Source organism: Periplaneta americana, chromosome 4, assembly GCF_040183065.1.
Source record: "Periplaneta americana isolate PAMFEO1 chromosome 4, P.americana_PAMFEO1_priV1, whole genome shotgun sequence".
NCBI classification, from domain to species: Eukaryota; Metazoa; Arthropoda; class Insecta; order Blattodea; family Blattidae; genus Periplaneta; species Periplaneta americana.
This window is the reverse complement of record NC_091120.1, coordinates 15,356,319-15,373,014: the sequence shown is the minus strand read 5'-3', so window position 1 is coordinate 15,373,014 and position 16,696 is coordinate 15,356,319.

Genomic DNA, 16,696 nt, shown 5'->3' with positions numbered 1-16,696 from the left:
AATACCTAAAAAACATTAACTAAGACAAAATTTTCCAATTTAATTTTGAATTGTGATAAAGTCCGGCAGTCCCTGACATCATTAGGTAACGAATTCCAGAGGCGAGGTATTTCTACAATGTAGGAGGATGAGTATAAAGACATTCTATAATGAGGGATAGAAAGAAGTGCTTGATGCCAGTTTCGAAGAGTTGTAAGAAATTGAAAGCGCGATAACAGATAATTCAGAGTAGAAGTATGCATGATTCTAAACAGAAGAAACAGTGAATGTATTGTTCTTCATTCCTTCAGACGCACCCATGAAAGTAACTGGAGGGAAGGTGTTATATGGTCAAATTTACGAGTATTGCAGATGAATCGTATGCACACATTATGAACACGTTGTAGTCTCTCAGCTAAGAGTGAACTTACATTAGTTAGCAAGGAATCGCAATAATCAAAATGGGACATTACAAGCGTCTGAATAAGATTCTTTTTTAGACTAAGTGGTAGAAATTCTTTCATATGAAACAAGGAGTGAAGTTGAGAAAATATTTTTTTGCAAATGTGTGTTACTTGAGTATTCCAATTTAGATCGCTATCCATAAAAATGCCAAGAATTTGAACTGTTTCACTGTATTTAACAATAATCCCATTCAATATTATATGTGGTATAGTACTACTATCAAGAGTGCTTCGTAGACGATTATGTCCCATTATGATTGCTTGCGATTTCTCTGGATTTAACCTTAATCCAAATTTGTGTGCCCACAGTGAAATCGAATTTAAGTCTTCGTTTATTTTTGTTTACTGCGTCACTAGTCTCGTCAGGGTGGAAATGCAAATAAATTTGCAAGTCGTCAGCATACATATGGTATTTGCAGTGTTTTATCATATTAGTCACGTCATTAATATAGATCATGAAGAGTAAAGGTCCGAGAACTGATCCTTGTTGAATTCCAGATTTCACGACAAACCATTTTGAAGAATAATCGCATGCAATGACACATTGTTGACGGTCGCGAAGGTAGGATTCAAACCAAGTAACAGAACTTTCAGAAAGATTCAGAAGTCTTAATTTACATAATAGAAGGTCCATGTCAACTGTATCAAATGCCTTACTGAAGTCAAGTAATGTCTGTAATATTAATTTACATTCATCCGTGGCTTCACATATATCCTCATTCACTTTTAGTAGTGCTGTAGTCGTACTATGTCCATTTCTGAACCCGGATTGGTATTCATCCAATAAGGCATGTTCGGTTAGAGAGCAATGGTACGTGCCAGGTGACACTGCCTGATTGGAGTGTGTTCATTATGTGGGGACATAAGGTAGCATTTTTAAACTACCAGGCCTATTATATGAAACTTCATTATAACTGATACCTCAATGAAAAGACAATATAACTAAATACAACACAGCTGTTCAACATCTTTTGTTTTTATGGAATCCAACCTTTTTTTTTGGTGTCCACATACTTATGACTAGACACAAGCACATTACAAAAAATTTTGTCACAATATGAAATTATCAAATAAATATTTCAATGCTAAAATATATTCGTTTCTAAACTATTTGGGGCAGGCTTAAATCATTATTTACATAATAAACCTTTAGGGTTTAATAAACTGTCAAATAAAATGCAGTAAATTTGCTTAATTAAATGGTTTTTCGGCATCATCAAATCTTTACCAGAATGCAAGAACTAGATACTGCATTTTTTTTATAATGAAGAGGAAAAAAATAGTTCCTGTATCAGCTGAACTCAACACTGGTTATATTACAACACAAGTAACTTCGCAAATTCTGGCAAAAGATTACACTTTCTGTACAATGAAAAACCCATGAAGTTAAAAAATGAGAAGAAATTAAGTAGACAGCAAAACTGATGGTTGAAACACGTTTAAAACATTAATTTACACATATAAAAGTACACATGAAAACATTGAAAAGATTTGCACTGGATTCGAAAGAATGAGCAAAGATGGCATAGGAACCACATTTGTTTTGACTTCTCGAATTCGTTGGCAGTACAAGTTCAATGACTATAAAAGAAAATTTGGAGGTATTACTTGCCCTTAGGAATCCTGGAATGTTGGTGGAATGGGCGACTTGGATTGTTCCAGTGTTTCCTGGAAAACATCTTTATTGTCTCATACTCGGAAAGCCCAGTTCAGTATTAATTATAGAAATATTAATGCAGGAGAAAAATCATGCAAAATATGAAAAACATAAGATTTTTATGAAATAAGAAAATTTGTTTGCAGTCAATTGCCTTTTACATATTGTGAACTGTGAAAATCCTTGTTACCATACTGCTAACAGAAATGGTTTAGAATATGAAATTTCATATTTTGCCTGTTTCTACTTATACTGCGACATTATCTGTAACAGGATTCATGAAAAGGAACCTAGAGAAAGTAAGAGACTTTACTTTAAGAGAGGAAAGTGGATATTATTATCATTATGTTAAATAGGAATGTTGCTCACTGTTTCACCACTTTATTTTACAATTTATACCATTACAAGCAACTCATAATTGTAAACCATTCTTGGTTACCCCATTAACCTACACATTTTTAGAAATAAAATGACTTCTTATTGTCTGGCAGTATAATAACTCAAAACGAACCTCTCCATAAGGCCATTAAGTGAAAATTCAACAGGTTTTGAATCAAAAGTAAGTTAATTTTCAATCCTAGTATTACAAACACAGTGCCAGTTGTTACAACAGTCTGGTTGCCTTTAATAAAGATGTTTTTACATGTTAACAATATTAAAAGTTAAGCTAGAAGTTTATAAAATGATCCAAAATCCCCACAATTTTCTAGAAATCGTTCCAATAAAATTAACCCATATATCTTTAACGAGTCTAAATAAAAATAATTGCAACTTAGTTCCCTGACACCTCTTAATTTTACATATATTTTGTATTTGAGCTTGGAATTAGGTTTAGAAGTACTAATCCTAATTAAACATATGTATTCGTAACAATCATATGACAGGTAATGTATCAATCACTTCAATATGCAATTCAGCTTCATATGTAATAAATAGTAACTTGAGTAACAAAGAAATATTACCAACATAAACAAGTTCTATAATTTTTCCCCACACCAGATTGTAGAACTTTTTGATTACTCACATAAAATACAGAAACCTCCATATATGATGCCAATGGACATGCAGAAACACTGCATTCCACAGTGCACCTGTTGTACATGCCAAAGTCCAAGGGCATTTGTTCAGTGTTGCATGCATGCAGTTCACCTCAGACTATATTCTTATAATTGAATAATCTGTATTACATGACTTATGTAGTCATCACATACATACTATTATTGGAGAAAAATTCGTTCTGGCACCAGGAATCGAACTCAGGACTCCTCAGCGTGCCAAGCTGAGAAGTCCTGGGTTCAATTCCTAATGCTGGAACTAATTTTTCTCCAGTAATAGTAGTCACCTCAGACTGTTGTGAGCTACTGAAGGGATTCCTCATTTATGCATAATGTAGTGCAAGCTATTATTTTACCTAATTGTTTAAGAACACTGAAGGAATTACTCATTCGTGAGTAGTGTAGCGCAAACTATCGTGTTTCTTATAATTTGTTTGAGAACGGTGTTATCATATAAAGAAACAAGTTTTTGTAGTTTTAAATTATGCAAAATGTAGAAGCAAATATCTGTAAAGTCATTTCAAACATTTTGCATGAAGGGATGAGGGAATGTCATACAAACTATGTTTGTACGAGATTATCTGGGGTCATCTATTTGCTGAGACAATTAAAAGAAATTGGACTCAAAGACCTATCTCAAGAATGCCACTTATGTATTTTTTAAACATCATAATGTTACATGGGATTCATATATGGGGTAATGACAGTAGCATTTCTAAGATTTTAATCCTGCAGAAAAAGGCTATTCGTATTGTTACTGGTTCTTTTTGTCTTCTTGTACACCTTCATTTGTTGAGGAGGGTATTCTGACAGCCATTAATCTTAATATATATTTCAGTGTTCAATCAAACTTAAAAAGAATTTAAATCAATACCAGGAGAAATCTGATGTGCACCAGTATTCCATTAGGTTTATTTATCAGTTAGATGTGCTAAATACAAGAGTAAATGTAACTAAAATGTGTTTTACAACTGTGGCTTTAAAACATGTTTAATAAATTACAACTAGAAGCCCACATTATTAATCTGATTAATATGCAGCTGCACTTAAACAGTGGCTTGTAAATAATAAATTTTATAGTCTTAATGAGGTTTTTAATATGAATGTGTTTCTTTTTAATCTCTATTCATTTATTTTAAATAATATTGTTTTCTTGTAAACTCTTAATACTGCAGATTAGGATGCAAAGCTGAACTGTAAAGAATCAAGTCACTAGAAGTGGTGTGATTTGTAACAATTGAGGCCATTTCCTGAAGAAGAGCACGTAAGACAATATGGTGATTCGAGTAATCCTAGTTTAAAGATTTTGTTTTAATTTATTTCAATGAACACTTTATTCTTGCATACAAGATTAAATTAAATATATGTAGAATATCATTATGAACCCACTTTCACAATACAAAGCATCTTTATCAATATATTTAATTTTAAAATATTATTTTTTATAAGCCATTATGTGCCCCTTTTCCTGAAATCAGTCTAAATTTGAAACTATAAAGAATAGTACGTTCTTGGATGTTGATAAACTGATTTAACTGTTAAAGCATAATAAAACTTTACAATACCGGTACTATATGATTTTTACAGAATATTTCTTTGTGTAATATGAATATAGCACTGCCCTACATCACATAACATTATTTATTTTTCTGCTTGCTGAAATAATGTTCAAACCATTCTGTCCAGAGTGGAGAGGTGTTTTAGGCAATTTTTGGTTGCTGGTGGCTTTCTTCAAACATGCTGATCAACCAGAAACAGCTTTCAGCATCCATGTATTGAAACAAATCTGTGATATCCTCTTATTTTTCTGGCTTTACTGGACTGAAATACACCATGGAAAGTTTAATGGTTTTCAGACCTTCAGTACTGTGTTTCTTTTCCCAAATCCAGAAGGATGTGTAATCAACTGTGTACGTTATTAAGGCTAGTACAGAACCATCGGCAGTATTCAGCAGAACATACTTCTGTATTTGAAATACAGTTCCTTTGACCATCGGTTGAAAACGTATGGTTCATGACCTTCTTTCCAGTTTATTAGTTTCTGTCCATAAAAACAATAAAGGGAGACGGATGACTTCTGGCCATCATCATCACTGACAAGTAGGGTTTAGCAGTAGATATGGTTGCTTCTTCACTTTTGGCTTAATAAGGCCAAAGTTTTTTGATCACATTGACCAAACGAATGTCCCCGAACTGGTAAAAGGTGGATAACCTCCATGTTAATATCTTTAGCTATTCATTAAGAAAATGACATCACCACTGAGATCTTATTCTGACCACCACAGGCATCGGAGAGCAGAACAACATGCTTCACGTTTGGAAACTCCAACTTATTTTCCAATGCATCATGAACGAATGATACAACTGAGTTGGAATCTTTCTTGGCTTTCATTTCCAAGAAACAGTACATAAACGAAGAATCGTCGTTGTGTATATGGACATTGACAGCATTTAACCACAATAAGCATTTATAAAATTGGCTAGTCACATTTTGTTCGGGTACAGGATGATTCTGTGCATAATCAAACTCCATAACAAGATGAGTACACTTTTAGCTTTACAAATAAAGTTCTGCTTCATTTTTAAGTATGCCTGTACACTTCTTTTGTGGGTCATGTATTCTTCTTTGCAAAGATCATTTTTGACAGCATTAAGTTTCATTTCACAAGCAGTGCAAAAATCACAAACATCAGTTTTAGGCTGTTTGAAGCTGTAGTTACAGTGTTGATTGAAATATTTGAAGTTACGTAACATAACTCATTTGGAGCTTTTTACCTCTAAGAATTTCTTCCAAAAAAGATCGTACAGTATTCTGACACTTAGATTCGAATCTTCGAAATACCTGAAAGAAGATTTGTGTGAGCAGTAATGGCTTTCTTGGCTGGGAATTGTGTTTAGGCGTTCTTCTAACATTTGCAAATATTAGCCTCTATTTTGTGAATGTTTGGCTCTTCCCTCCACAAATGAATCATTGGCCAGTGTTTTATCTTGAATAACTCTGAGTCTTTTAACTGATACCTGATTTAGCCTTAATATCAAACCACGACAAACTTTCAATGTAGTGCCATCTGTATGGAGAAAATATTCCCACATATTTTCCCTGAGCTTCTTTGGATTTAATGTTGCCTTCCGAATGTGTGTATCTTGACTTCTTCGACATACATTGGCTTAAAAATGAATCCTGTGTTCCTTACCTTGATCACTACAAAACGTTCCAAAAAGCTCTTCTTGCTTACTAATAGGTACTTTGAGATAGCACTGTTCTTGACAACACAATGATACTGCTGAAAATGTTTTTTCTTTTATGTCAATTCCGTTGCTTGAAATGTAGGTCTGACTGATCTGTCGTTTTCTCTTCTTTTTTTTTTTCTCTTGTTATTAGAATCGTCATAAGATAGTCTTTTTTTGCCCATTAGTATGGCAGGAATAGAATGGCTATCGTACTAACAACCGCAGCCTGAACCTACTCTACACTTGATGTATTATTAGCAATGAATCTGAACAACTTTACGCTCGCAAAGAAAATGCTCTCCCGACCTCTAGCGTAGAGATAATGAAATAAAATTTTGGTGGAATAATCTACCTAATATAGCGGTTACGTTTAAACAATTTCCCGAAAAAGGGCCTATAGGACTATAGGCCCATCTTCCGGAAATCGCCTCAATTGTTGTTATAAGTGCATATAATGTATTTTTTTTGTTAAAAAATTGAAAAAAAAAAAGTTCTGTACGAAGCAACTATGGGATTCACAACACATTTTTAGTTTCAGTATACTAACCAATTAAAGAAATAGTACTTCTGAATACTCCATTCTCTATTTGTAACATTATTTTACCCTTAAAACTAAAGAAAAGAAAAGGTATTTTACAAACAGCTTCAAATTAGTGTAACTATGAAAATATTGAGAATAGGACCCGACCCATGTTTATATGACTTTTTCTGCTCAACATATCTTTGGAAATAAGCTCTCTAAGTAGCGGTAACTCCTAAATCACCCTGTGTATGTTCTTTGTATTTTTTTTACTTGACACTGTATAGCATCCATGGATGCTCATGACTGGAATAAAGATTGATTCATTGATATTTCAAAACAATCTTCAGAGATGTCAACAATGTACTGAAGTAGACAGAGGATACTTTGAACATCTCTTGTGTGCTAGGTAAGATGCACTTGTGTTCATTTTTAAGTTGCTTAAAATTACTTCTGTAGAAATGGCGGCCAATTTTGCAGTAACTGTTCAAAGCATGTAAGGCCTATATTACACTATCAAATTATTGTGTCACAGAATATGATAATATTTTAGTTCAAATATATATGATCAAATGTAAGATTTAGACTATATTACTCTATGTCAAAGCTTTGATCATATCTTTCATCACAGTTCTAATAATGGGTACACAATAGTTCTATGCTTGTTGTAACTGTAAAATATGCAGTAATGGTTATTGCATTAATACTGAAGAAGAAATTTTTAAAAATGTATTTCATCGCCTTAGAGTTTAAACCTGCTAACCAACAAAAAGGAAATTTTACAGGAGAAACAAAAAACTGAGTATAACTTAACTCTGAAACTTTAGGACCAAATCCAAAATACAGGTGATGAAGTCTCAGAGATAATTCATACTCAGTTTTTTGTTTCGCTTGTAAAATTTTCTTTTTGTTAGTTAGCAGGTTTACACTCTAAGCCGACAATTTGGGTTAGAGATTGGGATAGGGAGAAAAGATACAAAAGGAATCCATCAAACTCTATTGAGAGAACTTCAGCATGAAGATGTGAAATCATATACATATACATATATATATATATATATATATATATATATATATATATATATATATATATATATCGTCCCTCCTCTGGCAAACTAGCAAAAGTGACAAATAAGTGACCCTGCACTTAAGGTCTAAATTGTACTTAGTGCAATATAGACCTTAAATGTAGGGTCGCTTATTTGTCACTTTCGCTAGTTTGCCAGAGGAGGGATGATATATATAAGTATTTAATAACAGATGATGAAACATTTCATGTGACTCATAATGTGACATTAAAAGTTTTGTGGTTTTCACAGACCATGTGTACTTAATGTCCTCCATTTTCTTTTTCTCAGTCACAGCTTTTATCAAAGGTATGATGATGACCATAACTTTTATCACAGAACTATGTCACAGCTATATGTGGTCAAAGATGCTATATTACACTGTAAAAGATTTTATCATATATACTTCATCAAACTTCTGTGACACAGAAATTTGATACTGTAATATAGGCCTAACAGAAAATGCCGCTGAGCTTGTGGCATCATATAAGGAGGACTGCAACTGTTACGAATAGTAAAGATGTACAATGTGACATTTTATCAGTTTCAGCTACTTTTTAAGTGGGATAATTCAAACAATTTCAGTAAATAGAATAATTCGCAATATTCAAATCCAGTTTATACAAACCAAGCTACAGCACTTGCTGTACAATTTTCTCAACACTTCACTGTTTACTGAAGCAGGACTGCCCCATTCTTGTATGTGTTTAATTACGTCCGTTTCCAAACTCTTCCTTTCTCTTGTAGACTGTACAGGACTACGTGAAGTGGGGCTTACTCAAGCAAAGTTTGAACTTGTTAATATTTTTAGGTGACCGCACATTTTAGTTTTTTGATTTCATAAAAGAAATTGCTACAATTTACTGTTTCGTCGATTCTGAGATTCTGTTTAACTTATTTTAAATGTGATTGTTACTATTATGTCCATTTTACATCTCTTCACAGCAAAATTAAGTCACTTGCATTCTTCATCGATTATAATAAAAAAATGTACTATGACTAAACGAAAATTACAAGAAGAGCAAGACTTGTGTACACTCACAGCAGAACCACACAGACTTACTCTCTCATATCACACTTTAATACATGAGATTAATATAAGCTAGCATGACCTAGAGGTCGCCCACTAGTACTTTCAAATGACTGTTGGCATACTAATCGTCAAGTTCTAGTTACAACCCCTGTCCCAATCACTAATGTAACCCTCATTCAACTACAAATGTATCTGGATTTTTTTAAATATATATAATGACGTAATTATAATGCTTTATACCCAGTCTTTTTATATATATATATATATATATTGTATATTCATATAATTCCAAAAATAGGTACACTGTATCATGTTAATTAACCACCAAGATAGCACAACAAAATGCTGAACATAAAATCTCTCAATGTTTTTTCAATTTCTTGGCAGTCGACATATTTACAAAGAAACAAGTACATCTATCTAATAAAAAGGAAACGACTTCTCCATTTTAAAGCTGAAAATGACTAATTTAAAATATTTTAATTTTACAGTCTTTATAGTACCTTCTAAAACATACTTAGAAATTATGCTTTATACACCATAATGGATACCCACATCAGTGTCTCTGCAGATAGGAGCGAAATTGTAAGATTATGCTTTCCACATGAGTTAGCGATTAGAAATTATGTTCACTGCATAGGAATGACTTCAATACATCAATAGGAATTACAACATAAAATTTAAAAGTACAAAATAAAAAAAACACGGATCAAACTTACGAACATAGTAACACAACAGATTTGACTGACACACTTTGTGCACACTCACCATGCAATGTTTATGAGTTCTGATCTACAGGATCAGCTCTATCTACAGTTTCGGTCTTCATACATTTTAACTAACAAATTTACAATAAAATAACAGCTGAGAAGCATTTTTATAGGATTTTCTTTATTTTCATAAGACTATATTATAGCCTGAAGTAGTCATGTACATTCAGTCTAGAGTGTCGCACACAACACTCTGTTGAACTCTTAGTACAATCAAGTGGAAGTGGCCACATGCCTTAGTTAATAAATTCGTAATCACTTGAGAGAAATACGAATGAAAAAGTGGTATATACTAATCTTCTGCATGGATATTATTACTTTCATTCTCTAAAAGGGATAATAAACCAATTTAGAGTGATTGGAATCTTACCGGTACTAACATTTGCACGAGGGACATATTTTAAACAGTTGGCTTCAATCGGAGGAGTGCTAGGTTAATTGGTTTCTAGTAAATCAAGTGTTAGAATCTTTCTGTTGCTATCTCTCATGTCTTGTACAAAATAATAATATGTCGTCCTCTCTTACGACATAGGCAAAGGTAGGGAAAAAAAAAAAAAACAGAGCTATCTATAGACCAGAAAGTGAAAAAAAAAAAAAAAAATACTAAATGAATTTCATGCCACAAAAGCATCTGTGCATGAGTATCACCTGCTACAAAACAAACCTCAGCAAGAGTCATGAAAGAAGGGAAATAATGAGGTACAAACAACAAATTCTTCCTCCAAATCAGAAAATGGAGGCTAAAAAAAAAGATTTTGCACCTTCAGATAATTTCGGTCAGAAAGTCATAAGACGATAATTTCTACACCAGATAAAATTGGAGGCTAATCTTGAAATCATCCCTTCTTGTAAAAAAAAGTTTATTTAACAATGCTTGCAACTGTCGACGTTATATCAGCCGGAATTTTGTCTTGCAGGAGTTCTTTTATATGCCAGTAAATCTACTGATATGAGCCTGTCACGTTTAGGCACACTTAAATGCCATCGACCTGGGCAGGGATCGAACCCGCAACCTCAAGCACATAAGGCCAGCGCTATACCAACTACACAACCCAGACCAACCCCTTCTTGTATATCATGAAAAATTTTTGAGGAGGAAAAACGTCATCATTAAGAAAGCTTGGTACATACATAAATAATATGCTGGGTATATTTCCTTCACCTTCTATTACAGACTACAGAAGTTCAGATCAGAAATAGATATTTTTTTAGAGAGAATAAGACACAGTCACAATATATATATAGGCTATTCTTTGCAAACCTTAATCCAAACAAAAGACACTCTCCTTACATGTTAACCTAGAATTTAAAATCTCATATTGTTGATGCTGTTAAGATTCTGATCACTCTAAGTTTGGCAACATGCTGTAATCAATACAACTGGTAGAGGGAAAGCTGCGGAATGGATAGAAGTGAAGTACAGATGAAAAGAAATGGATCCCAATTTCCATAAATTGAAGAACATTGCAAAACTGTACTGATTTGCCAGGAGACTGATTTTCTCAAGTCTCGCCTTTAGAAACAACAGGAGAACAGATATATCTGTGGCAATAGCTATTGTTTTACATCAAGAATATTCTCATGCATGTCAGGGTATGACTTTGATCATCTCTTGAAAGAATGACAGTCTGACTGTTTGAGCATTACATACAACAGAAATGCTCATACAGTAAGGAAATGGTAAGAAGAAAAAAACAGGCTCACATAAATGAAACAGTATTATGTAACGTTAAAGCATTATAAGAATACAATTATGTTGTGTGTATTGCATGATGCCTATACTCGACAATTTAACTTCAATAAAATAAGGCATTAATGCTGATAATAAATGCAAAGCCTGTCTCAAAGTTTCAACAGTTCTGGAAGCGCTAATAAAACTATCTTCATAGTCTTTTGAAAAACATCTCCACAAGCTCTAGATGATATCTTTTATTTGCACCATTACGAGAACGATAACATATAAATATTATTGGCAATGAAGAGGCCATTAAGTTATAAAATTTGCAATTATTCCAATATAATACACAGGAAAATATGTAACATTTCAATCTGCTAAGATTCATATTTCTGTTCCATTTTATGGAAGGAATAACTTGAGTAATGAATACAAAATGTGTATTATCACATCCTATATTCTAATTTATCACATGGCTTAGTACCAAATCGTGTGTTCCAAGGTTGACAAGACAACAAGGAAAAAATGGCGTCATTTCATAATAAATTACCTACATAAATACAAAAACAATTACAACTCTTTTACATATTTAATATCTTTGGCACAATTGTTAAATTGCTCTCGTTAATTTCTTTGTATCGAAGTGCAATTTCATTGATCCCTTGTATGTTTTTATTAGTGAGTGATCATTTGCATTAAAAGAATGTGTTATTAGTGAGGAAAACTAATGTACAAGTGTTCAGAAGATTGATTTTGATTTAAACTATTTTAAACTTCATAGGTATGAAAAATATCAAGTGCAGAGATATGATTAACAATTCTTTGCTTACAGTAATACTTTGCACTTAATATCAACACAATGTGCTATAAAAATGCTTCTCAACCAATGTTAACATCAAAGCCTTAATATTATTTCTCCACTTATTAACACTTGTTAAAGTAAACATTTCTTACTGATTTTTTGCTTAAATTGACTTGACATGTCAAACGAATCCTCTTAGAGTAACACAATAGATTTAAAACTAGACAAATGTATGTTCTGTTAACATCTTGTAATCATAATATCATTTTTGTCTAGCTGTTAATGACCGGATACAAAGCGAAGAAAGTGATTTCTGTCAGATTTATCATCAGGGCAGGAAGCTACTGTATATTCCAGTATAGGGATCCCTGTTCCTAAATTTCATATAAAGACTGTACATTGATTCACCTCTATGTTAATGAAGTTGGAGAAAGCTGTTGATTTGTCTGTGACCAATCTTGATGGATATATTTACAAACTCTTTTTCCAGTTTTTTCTACATAACAGGAGTACAATTCTTTCACAAGCAGTTCCAGTACTGATGTCCCTAATCTTAGCCTAGATTATTGTTGTTGTTTGCTAATGCTCTTGGATTTGGATACCAACCATTTGCCGTTTTGTACCCCAATAGTACTTTTCTAGCAGAGAATCTTCATCAGTAGACTTCGTTGAATTGCCACACGCAGCATGCAATCAGGTTGCCGATGTACGGTAGTATAGAAGAGGTGAACGACCGCCCTGTCTCGTAGTATAAGCAGTTCATGTTTAGAGATGTGACCGGTCCAACTAGATAGAGCAGCTACAGCTAATGTATACCTATGTAAGCACTTGTTTTTGCATTACTGTGGTTGGAATAGTCAAAGCTTAACATTTGTTCAGTGCAGACAAGAATTCAATCAAACATACTACAATGAGAATGTTGCTGTTCCAAAGAATTGCCTCTGGAATACCCTTACCCCCGCAGCCAGTCTTGACCTGTTGGAAAACATGGTTGGATGCTGTTAATTATTATGCAGAATATTACGACAAAATAATGGAGGTAATTTATGCATTGGATAGCACAGACAGTTCCGCTGTTGCAGCTGTAATATCATTGCCTTCTGAACAGCTATTGGAAGATATTCTGTTCATTGATTCTAATTTTAAAATCGTGTCCAAAAGCATTACCGTGTTAGAATCGTCTAAACTACAACTCTCAGAAGCCCTTAATATAGTGTATAAAGTATCACAAACCGTTATCCAAAATAACAATTCACTAATTTCAGAAAAAGTGAAATGTAGGTTGGGAAACATTATTGCTAAAAATTCTGCCTATTCACAATTTCGTATTATAAATTATGTATTATCAGGTCACGACAAGACGTCTGAAGTTGGTGTACTAAAATGTAGTGACTTTCCGTTCTTCAAATATGTACGTATTACATCGTGTGATGTTGAATGTACATTTTCCCAATATAAAAACTGTTTGAGTGACCATCGGAGGAGGTTACTTTGCAGTCACTCAAAATGTACGTAACTCTTCACTGCAATGCATATATTCAAGGATGATGTGAGTATATTACATTAAATTTTAAGAGTTAATATATCTCACTACAAAATAATTGTGTATTTACATGTTTAGACATTTCCTACTTCAATGATCATTCATTATATTTCTTGAATGCAGGATACAGGTTTTATTGTAACCGCAGTATACTGCTCAGTGTTTACATTAGAGGCATACTCCATCCGTTGCACGTCCCTTTCTCATACAGTCTATACCTCGTGCGCAATAAACCTTACGATTCTCGTGGAAATTCCACAAAGTCTATTCATCAGTATCAATCTTCGTGAGGTCTCTATTAATTTCTTGCCACTTTCGTCATAGTGGGCAGTAAGGTGATGGCTGGACTGACATTCTGTGGAGGTGAGCTGCCAGTAACGTCCTGTGTGGAGACTGAATAAAGCCAATGATGTTGTCCTGGGAAAATCTGAGATTAGGCATTTACGAGGGGTAGTCATAAAGTTTTAATTATCATCTCGAAAAAATGAAGCTGCGACCATGAAACTTGGTGATGGTGTTAGTCCTTTTCTACATATTCACCCTTCAACACGACACATTTTTCCCAAGAGGAAGAAGTCACTGGGTGCCATATCAGGAGAATATGGGGGGGGGGGAGGGGTGAGGCAAAATTAGATAGCCTAAAGAAGCAGCAAGTGTGACTGTGTCCTGTGCAGAATGAGCTGGGGCGTTGTCATGAAGCAAAAGGACAGCTTCCCGCGACACTTCGTCTTGATAGCCTCCCGTAACCTCGTCAGGAGATTTCGGTAGTATGCTCCTGCGATGGTTTGCTCCTTCTGAGCATAATCTGTCAGCACCACACCTTGGATGTCCCAAGAAACACTCAGCATCACCTTGCCCGATGATGGTTGGGTCTTCGCCTTTTTCGGCAGTGGTGAATCCATGTGTTTCCACTCCTGTATTCTCCTGATATGGCAACCAGTGACTTCTTCCTCTTTCCTCGGATGAAGAAACCATTGCGTGGCAGGCATTTCCAGAATGACGACGAGGTGATTTTTGAGGTGGAATGTTTCCTGAACAGCCAAAATGCAACCAAGGCCTCTGTCAAGTCATCCATCATTGGGAAAAATGTGTCGCGTTGAAGGGTGAATATGTAGAAAAGGACTAACACCATCACCAAGTTTCATGGTCGCAGCTTCATTTTTTCGAGGTGATAATTAAGACTTTATGACTACCCCTCGTATCTTCCAAATTTCAAAACACTGTTTATTTTCACTTTTAGTTATGGAGTGCTCTTCAGATTTTCCTTTTAATTTTTAATTTTGCTTACTTCAATGAAACTGCAGAGCTGCTTGCAAAATATTAGTACTTTTTCTTTTGTTTTGGCAAGAAAGCCAGCATGTTCATTGTCAATCATCAGTCAACACAATTGCATCCAACGAAAAAAAATTACTTTTCGTAGATTTTGTTATGTAGGTACTTCACATATTGAATTATTTAATTTATTATCTAGTTTTAATGTGAAGGTTTTGCTACTGCTTTGAATACTACTTTTGAATCACATAATAATACTGTCTTTTTAAAAAGTTTGTTGTAAGGAAAGTTGTTTCTTAACCTACAGCAGATAACAGAACATTTGTTTTGAACCTCTTACCATTTTACATATGTGTGGGCCTACTGTTAATGCCAATTTTCAGGACATGTTGTAAGAATTTATATAATATGTCAATGTCAATAATGAATATATTAAATGAATGTTAATAAGTGGAGACTATTTTCTCACACAAACTAATTTTAAACTGCAGCATGGAATTTTCAGAACTAGGATGTTTGTATTCTTGCAAATAATTTAATCTGATTCAGAGATCAATAAATAAGTCAAGTGGTTGAAGTACATTAAGCATAAAACATAACAAGTAATTGTACAATAATCACCGACAATAATGTGTAATTTCTCAGTCGTCTTCTCGAAAAACTTTCACTTAATAAAACATTCGGTATCACCCATCCAACCAATGTGTGTACTGAGATATTTTAAAACAGAGCTTTTATTTCTCCCAGAGTATAATTTCGAAGTCAACATAACAGCTTCCACTTCCTTGGTAGGAAAATAAACATTTCTACAACTCCTCTTATTTCTTCTTAAAATAACCAGCCAGAATAAATAAAAGCTTGTTAATACAGACAGTAAAGTGGAAATAGTACATATATTTTTATAAGTGCAGGTTTTTTTTGACATGTTACAGAAACACTGCATCCACTTAAATATATATGTCTAATTGCAATGTAAATAAAGAAAACTTACATGAAATTGTTTTCAATTTGTAATTAAGAAATGTTCATTGTATTGGATATAAATAGAACTAATAATTTTAAGCTGATTTCTTGTGTTTCCCAATTTCTCTGAACAAATATAAAGACTATTACTTCTATGCATATTACGATCACTCTTTTTCGTATTATTTTCCTTTTCCTATTAATAAATGTTCCATTGCTTTAACTCAAAACAATCACAACATTTGTTAAGGAACATATACAGGAATTACTCAATCAAGTAAGTAATTAAACTGGAATCATACATATTATCTTTAAAATACAGAACACAAAGTATGATACGGAATATTATTAAAGTAAGAGAATAAATCCTACAATCAGAGCCTGCTATGAACTGTGCTACGAAATTTCTCTGTTGTAGGTAATAAGATGCTTAAAAATGGTTTCCAAAATAGTAAATTGTATGCTTCAGGTAACAGTATTTTACTACAGATAATTTTAATGCTCTCTATGTCACTTTTGCATCTTCAAGAATTTTAAATTATTTTAAAAATCTGTACATGGAATACATACAACAAAGCAAGTTCTGCATGGCCATGAATCATTTCCGAAGATTTTTATTCCAAAATACACAATTTTCAGACAAGAACTCTTCGATGTAATAATAA